An 8855-nucleotide genomic window follows, 5' to 3' on the forward strand; every position below is an offset into this window, starting at 1 on the left:
TGATACTTAACTCAGGGTCTTGGATGGGGCGCAGCGGCAGACAGAGCTGTCCTGCGCAGGCCACCACGCGCCTGGGTCTCGGGGTGTTTGCTAAGAAGTAGGAGCCGCACATGTGTGTGGGGCACAGAATGCAAGATGATTTCCCTGATGAGTCCCAAAGATGAGAAGGCATGAAGCAGAATTCACAGCAAAGCAGACCCTGGGGGAGCCGAGGTCTCCTGTCCCATCAGAGAAAGAGGGGCCTCTTTGAGTTGCTAGGAACCCTAGACGAGGCTCAGATCTCAGGGGCAGACACTCCTCTTATGATCAGGGGGAATTCTTCCTTGGTCAGACGGACCCTGATTTTCAACCTCCTCCCTGGAGGCTCATTGGGGCACACAGTCCCTGAGGCCACAGACGAAGGGGCTCGAGCTCTGGGTTCTCAGTGAGCTCCCTCCAAAGTCAGCTCCCCTGCCTCACAGACAGAGGGTTCAGCAAACGGACTTGGGGCTTCCCTGGTGGTCCAGGGGCTAAGGATCTGCCTTGCAGTGTAGGGGACACAGGTTAGATCCCTGGTCCAGGAAGATCCCACGTGCCTTGGGGCAACTAAGCTCATGAGCCACAACTACTGACGCCCAAGTGCCTAGACCCCATGCTCTGCTGCAACAAGAGAAGCCACCTCAATATGAAGCCTGCACGCCATGACTAGAGAGTAGTCCCCGCTCTCCACAACCAGCGAAGGCCCCAGCGCAGCCACAAAAACCCAACACAGCCAAAAGGAATAAACAAATAAAAATAAAATACTTACAAAAAGAAAGAAAACAGGCTTGGAGCCAGTTGAATAACTTCTCTGGGTCTCAACTGATCCATAAAATGGGAATAATAATAATAATAGCATCTAGTTCAAATGTTATTGTGATTATTCCCTTGAGTGAGTGCCCAGTTGCTCAGTCATGTCTGACTCTTTGCAAGCCTGTGGACCATAGCCCATCAGGCTCCTCTGTCTACGGAACTGTCCAGGCAAGAATACTTGAGTGGGTTGCCATTTCCTCCTGTAGGAGATCTTCCTGACTCAGGGATTGAACCTGCATCTCCTGCTTGGCAGATGGGTTCTTTACCACTGCGCCACCTGGGAAGCCCTTTCCTTTATCCAGTAGCACTCCATAAAAGTAGTCATTACTATTTAAAAAAAATTATTGGATGTTGTTTTATTAATCAAGATAAATTCTTTCTATTTATGTATTGGGGCTTCCCTGGTGGCTCAGACGGTAAAGAATTTGCCTGCAATGCAGGAGACCTGGGTTCAAACCCTGGGCTGGGAAGATCCCCTGAAGAGGAGATTGGCAGCTCACTCCAGTGTTCTTGCCTGGAGAATTCCATGGACAGAGGGGCCTGGTGGGCTACAGTCCACGGGGTTGCAGAGTCAGACAGGACTGAGCGACTAATGCTATTTATGTATTAAAACTTCTTATTTAGGGAAGAGGTAGAGAGTGGTTGGGGGAATACAGGGTACAGAAAGGCTGCCCTCCTATTTGAGAACAAGTTGCTATCTTTATATTATTGAACCTTCACGTGTGTGAGCATGATCAATCTCAGCATTTATTTAGGCCACTTTCTAGCATTCATCATTACAACTTTATAATTTTCTTTGTAAAGATTATACATACTTTTTGTCTGCGTTATTCCTAGGCACCTTGCAGGACTTTTAAAATTATAACTGGAATTTTCTTAAAATTACATTTTCTCAGGAATTCCCCGGTGGTCCAATGGTTAGGACTCCGCACTTTCACTTCCAAGGGGGTGGCTTTGATCCCTGGTGGGTGAACCAAGATCCTGCCAGCTGCCATGCAGCACAGACAAAAAAAAAAAAAAAAATTACATTTTCTAGTTGGTTATTCTGCTGTATATAGGAGTAATATTGATTTTTATATACTGTTTCCAGACACCTTTTTGATATCTCTTATTAATTCTAATAGTTTCAGGTTTTGAGAGGGTTACTATGTATGACCTTTGCTCCTCTACCAAGTTTAGAACAAATTAAGAAGTTAGGAGTCTGCTGGAGTTGGATAATCAGAGGTACAAATTATCACCTTAATTCTTCACAAAATTGTTCCGGAGATATGGATTAGGTTTGTGGCTACAGTAGGCTCTTTAATATCCTATCCCACAATTAAATGTACCCAGTTGCAGGCAGAGCTGGAAAACGGCTGGTCTTGCCATTGTAGACATCACAGGGTGTGGGAGGAGAGGATGAGAGGTTCCTATGGGCAGGCTGGTTCCCCAAGAGGGTAGAAAGGAGGGTGCTGGTCTCTGCAGGCCCAGTTCTTTCTCCAAACTTGATAAGTTGTTCTTCAGTGATGGGTGAGGGAGCAAAGAGAGCCCAGGGGTGCTGTTCTTATGGAGTTATCACCACGAAGAACCATCAACATGAAGGAACAAGTGTCCCTCGAATACTGTAGGTTCCCTTGCATTTTCTGTGTAGAAAATCTTATTGTTCAGGACAATACTGCTTCTTCTGTTACAAGAGGTATAACTCTTGTTAGTTTTTCCTGTCTTATCACTACATCTAGGACTTCTACAACAGTGCTGAACAGAGGTCTTCTTGCCTCCTATCTGTGTTCAAAGGGAGTAATATGATCGCTATAGCCGTTTGGTAGAAGGCTATTTGGGGGCTATTTCTCTTCTGTTCTTAGTTTGAAAAAAAAATTATAAAGGGGTGTTTACTTTTTTGAATGCACTTTTTCATGAATTGAAATGATCATACTATTTTTAATAATATCAATGTGATAATAATTAATAGCTTTTTAATTCCTTAAAGATCCTGATCTAATGCAGCTTGTCAGGGAAACCTTCTTATAGGGAAGGAAGGATTGTAAAGTAATCAGTCAGACAAAGGAGATGGAGGTGGGGATGAAAGGGAGGGAAGGGGGAGGGCCAGAGTCGTTGCAGGCAGAAGCAGCAGAAAGTGCAAAGGCCCCAAGGAAGGAACCACTTTGTTCTAGGAGCTTCCTGAAGGCCAGTGTGGCTTCATTTCTGAGGAGCAAGAGATGTGTCTTCGTCGAGGAGGGAGGTAGGAAGTCTCCTCCAGTCCAGTTAAACTCCCCACCAAACCTGTCAACTCAGCTGATAGAAAACAAGTCTTTGCCCCAGAGACTTACCGACTGATTAAAACTGATGTTTTTCTGTGCAGCTGCATTTGTGGTTTAAATCTATTTTTCTTTTAATTAAGCATCAGCCCTGGCTTTCCTCTCTCCTGGTCACATCAAAGCTCCTCTTCTCTTTGGTGGTTTAGTGGGCAGCAGAGAGCAGTGGCTTCAAAGCGTGGCCCTTGGGCCAGTAAAGAACTTGTCAGACAAGCGGACTCTCGGGTCCTGGGCTTAAGCCCTGTAGTCTGTGTTTCAGTGAGCTGTCCAGGTAACTGGATGACTCAGAGCTTAAGAACCACTGAGTTAGAGCTTCCTGATGTTGTGGAAAGAGCTCAAGACTGAGAGCTGGGAGGCCTGGGCTCTGGTCCTTTCTATTCATTTCTCCAACAAACATGTTTTGAGCACCTACTGTGTGCTTCCTAACATTCTAAGCCCCGGAAATCCATAAATGAACAAGACAGACAAGTCTGAACTTTAAAAAAAAAGTTTAGAATTCAGACATACATAAGCCACCGCTTTAACCATTATAAAGTATACAGTTTAGTGGCATGTAGTACATTGACGATGTTGTGCAACCATTATCACTATCCAGTTCTGGAACATTTTCTTACCCCAAAATGAGACTCTATGACCATTAGGCAGTCACTACCTGTTTGCTCCTCTCACCACCCCTTAGCAACCACCAGTCTGGTCTCTGACTCCATGGGTTTACCTATTCTCGACATTTCATGTAAACGGAATGATGCAATATGTGGCTTTTTGTGGCTGGTGTTTTTCACCGAGTATATGTTTTTACAAGTCATCCATGCTGGTGCTTATGTCAGCCCTTGATTCCTTTTTATGGCTGAATAATATTCCACTGGATGGACAGACCGCATTTTGTTTATCCATTCATCAGCTGATGAATCATCTGGGCGTTTCCACTTTTCAGCTATTGCAAATAGTGCTGCTATGAACATGCACGTATATTTTTTGTTTGAGTCCCTGTTTTCCATTTCTTTTGGTATATACTTAGATGTAGAGTTGCAGGGTTGTATGGCAATTCTATGATTCAATTTTTGAGGAATCACCAGCAAACTGTTTTCTATAGTGGCTGCACCATTTACACTACACCATTAACAGCGTATGAGGGTTTCAATTTCTCCACATCCTTGCCATCACTTACCTTCTGTTTTTTCCCCATTTAAAACATTTTTAATTGAGTTTTACTTTTTAGTGGATAGAGCTACTTTACACTGTTATGTTACTTTCTGCTATGCAAGGAGGTGAATCAGCTTTATCTATACATATGTCCCTTCCCTCTTGAATTTCTCGCCCACCCCCACCCCCCATCGCACCCATCCAGGTCATCACAGAGCACTGACTTGATTATAGCCTTCCCAGTACCTGTGCAGAACTATCTTATGGTTTGATTTGCATTTTCCTAACAACTAATGAAGCACCTATTCACATGCTTATGGGCCATTTGTATATATTTTTTGGAGAAATTTCTATTTAAGTCCTTTATTCATTTAAAAATTCAATTGCTTTTCTTTCTGCTGTTGTTGTTGCCTCTGGTTGTCCCAGGTGGCTTGCAGAATCTCAGCTCCCCAATCAGGGATCAAACCCCAGGACACAGCCGTGAAAGCAGGAAGGTCCTGAGCACTGAACCACCAGGGAATTTCCTTATGTTTTTGCTGTTGAAGACTGATGTCTTTGTAGCAGCTAAGAGCAGTGCTCACTAAAGGTGGAATCTTAACAAGTTACCAAGCCTGCCCTGTCTCAGCTTCCTCTTCTGTAAAACGGGGATAATAACGGAGCCTACACGAAAGGAGAGTGTGAGATGACATGAGCTACTGGGCGCAGAGCTCTTGAAGCTCTGCTGGCACACGCGGCTTTGTGCCGTGTAACTGATAGCCTGCATTATACACGAGATGAGACTAACAATAGTAACTGGACATGGAATTACCAGAGATGAATCGCTGCTGGGAAGAAGACGAAACAGTGATGCAACAGCCAGTGACTGGAAGGCTATTTTCGGTTGGGTGGACAAGGAAGGCTTTTCGGAGGAGGTGACACTTGAGCTGACACCGGAATGACAGGAAGAAGCCAGCCAAGGGAAGATGCATGTACAGGAAGAACGTTTCAGGCCGAGGGAGCGGTGGGGCAAGACGGGAACCAGGCGGCCAGCTCCAAGGACTCCGCGGGAGACCGCCAGGGCTGCCAGCGTGGGGGCTGGGCGTTCCCCGCCGGAGGGGCCTGCCTGATACTGAGAGCACGCGGGGACCTGGGCTCCGGAAGGCAGGAAACCGGGAGGCCAGGCCTCTGTGTATTAGCTGGGAAACCGGGACAGCTCAGCCCGTTGGGAAGCGCCTCTGTTTCTCTTGCTTAATGTGGAGCTGATTATGTTTATCTTACGGGCTTGCTGTGACGCTCAGATGAGATAAATTCAGAGGTGGGAGGGGGGCACACTTTAGAAAATATTAATTACAGGCACGTGCAGTAGGGGGCGCTCAATTACAGTCAAGCTTAGGGCTTCCCAGGTGGCGAAGCGATAAACAGCCCACCTGCAGATGCAGGAGCCATGGGTTTGATCCCTGCTCGGGAAGATCCCCTGGGGAAGGGAATGGCAACCCACCCAGTATTCTTGCCCAGAGAATTCCATGGACAGAGGAGCCTGGCGGGCTAAAGTCTATGGGGTCGCAGAGTTGGACACAACTGAGCGACTAACACACATATACACAAACACGCACACACACGTTGTCCCCTTGTATTGGCCCAGAAGAGCATGGGTGGGTTTGAAAATACCTTTTCACGGGGACAGTCCTGGGAAATATGACCTGTGCTTTTCTGCCTCAGCATGGTGATTCTTGCAGTCCTTGTAACCTCCCTCCCGCCTTCACTGAAACTTCCTTCGAGGTTCATGAACCTTCTCTCAAGGCCCAGTCCGGCTGAGCTGCTGTTGAGCACCCCTCCCGCCCTGTGCGGGTCTGGGGCTCTGAAGGTGAATGGCATGGTCCGCGACTTCCAGGAGATTCAGTGCTGCCTTCTCCACGATGTTTCTTGAGAAGGACTGTGAGCTCCTTCCTGTGCCGCGGCAGCGATTTCTCCTCAGGGGATAAAAGACCTCAGGGAAAGAGCTGGGATTTGGAGCTCTGGTCTCCTCCTTACAAGTATCCAGGGTGCAGGCTGCCTCGCAGCGGCCAGAGGGCAGTGAAGCCACACCGCGGGACTGAACACCAGATCCACCACTCACTGATTTAACCTCTCTAGGCCTCAGTTTCCTCATCTGTGAAATGGAGGTAATAGTACTTCACAGGATTGCAGTAAAGATGCAGTCTAGTTAACTGGGAGATAGATACAGCACTAGATGACTGCTTGACAGGTATTATGTAAATATTTGCTTATTAAATAAAATCAGTAAAGAGAACTGTCATGTGGGCAAGCCACACAGCCCGAGCTTTAGTTTCCTAATCTGTCCGTTGGGGTGACTGTGGCTCCGGTGGGGAAAATGTGTGCCCAGGGCCTGGTTCACGGGAGCCCTCCACAGGGCCGGTCCTCTCCTGCCTTTCAGCCCTGGGTCCTGCTGGGCCCCCGGCGGCCTTTCTCACAGCCATGCACGCCGCCGGGAGCAGCAGCAACAGGCCTTATCTGTAAGCCCGGAGCCCACACGGGGAAGCTTCTCGGGAGATGGATGCGCCGCGAAATCGGAGAAGAGGAGGATGGGGGCAGCGCGTGTGCGTGTCTGCGTGTCTCCCTGGGTGCGGCTGTCTGTGTCTGCGCCGGGGCAGCCGTGGGGGACACCGCGAGGCCTCCCTGCATCTCACAGGCTGCGGGGAAGGAGCAGTCTCTCCCAGCCCGGGGCGAGGCTGGGGGGCGGGGGCACCCGGCTGCGAGGGCCCGGCCGGCCACTGGGGGTCAGTATGTCCCCGCCGCTGGCCGCTTTACCTGCTCGGGCCGGCGCCCACTGACAGTTCCTGACAGTTTGCAACATCTCCTGCCCCAACGTTAAAAAAGAAGAAGAAAAAAAAATTAATTAATTAATGTATCTTTCTCCGTAGCAAAGAAGGGAGCCCAGACAACCGAAATAACAAGCCGACTCTCTTTGCTGGAAAACGCAGGAGGTGGTTAAACCGACCCGGCCTTCGCATTCCTGGGCTGAAGGAATTAAGAATCCAATTGTGGTTTCTGCTCTGGTTATCTTGGTGCCGGCGAGGGTGCCACTGGGCAAAATCTGCTGAATTCTCCCTTTTCTGTTTTCTTCCTCTGCGAGGAGGAGGGCGTTAATGCCGGCTGGCAGCTACATGAAACTGAGATGGATGGTAATGGGGTGTGTTAGCAAACAAGGGCAGGAAATAAAGTGTCATATTTTCTGGAGGGCCAACTGCTCCCCGGAGACAGTGTGGCAGCATTCTAGTGAGGAGACACTTTGAAGCAAAAAAAAAAAAAAAAAAACCCTGCATAATCTCTCTCTCTGTATGTGTCTCTGTCTCCTTCACTTTTTGGTGCCTCTCTGGTGAGACATAAATTCTGTCTTATCCCAGGGCTGGCGAACAGGCAAATAACTGGGCACCGAACAGAAAAAAAAAAAAAAAAAATCCCACACTCAGACTCCAGCTTCAATGTTTAGCTATTCCTTTGTCTCGGGTTGAGTCTGGAGATAAAGGAGACTTCAGGAGGTAGATGGACACTTCACCACTTCAGAGCTGCCTGCCTGGAAGCCCAGTCCCTGTGTGATGGTGACCCCCCTCCTCAAGCCCACTGATCCCCAAGCTGTCCGATGCCCTGAAGCTGGGCCCTTACTGGTGCTTCTGCACCCACAGGGGACACCCTCAGCCCCCTTGCTGCACCCTCCTCACCCTCCTTCTCTGCACCGTCTTGATTTCTCTGCAAGGACCCGAGGCTTCCACGGGACTCGCGTCCCCACCCGCGCTGGCCCTCGTGTGCACCCAACATCACAGCCTCTCTGACCAAGGTGCTCTTTGAAGACCTCTCTGCTCTCTCCGCCCTGGTAGTCCTGGCACCTGGCGCGGATGTCTGGTACATTCTCCTAGGTGCTCGATCCATGTTTGTGAGTGAAGAACTGGCGATGTCCTGAACCGCGTGCTAGAGATCATAGAACCAATATGTACTGAAGACATTCTCTGTCCTAAATGTTTTGCACACTTTCTCTCATACACTCCTTGAGCCATCCCTGGGAGAAAGGAACTAGCACATCTGTTATCCTCAGCATTTCCATTTTATGGATTTGGAAATTGAGCCTTGCAAGAGGAAACCGAGTTGTCCACAGCTGTGGAACATGGCAGCCTCTGAGCAGAGAGGTAATTGGGCATCAGGGCTTCAGGACCTCTGCCTCCTTGTATGGACCAGTCCCTGGCCCCTGGTTCCACAGCATGGCACGTCGCACTAGCTGATTTGTTCAACTGTAGACACACTTGCTCCTCCGGGCTGGGGCCCTGCTTGCAGCTTCTCCATAGCCCTGAAGAGAGAAGAGACCCAATCAGGGCAGGGGGCGGAGCCCTCCAAAAGCAGGATCCTGGGTTGGGCTTTGGTTTGGACTGAATGGATCCCCATGGGGCCCAACTCTTCTGGACTGTGGGGCCAGGCTGCCTGGATTCAGACTTCAACCCTGCCACTTACTAACAGGGCCCATCACATAATCTCTCTGGGCCTTGGTTTGCTCATTTGCAAAAAAAAAAAAAAAGGGGCATAATAGGAGCACCTACCTGTACACAGGCTGTGGGGATTGAA

The sequence above is a fragment of the Cervus canadensis genome, chromosome 1 (genome assembly GCF_019320065.1).
Source record: "Cervus canadensis isolate Bull #8, Minnesota chromosome 1, ASM1932006v1, whole genome shotgun sequence".
Taxonomy (NCBI): domain Eukaryota; kingdom Metazoa; phylum Chordata; class Mammalia; order Artiodactyla; family Cervidae; genus Cervus; species Cervus canadensis.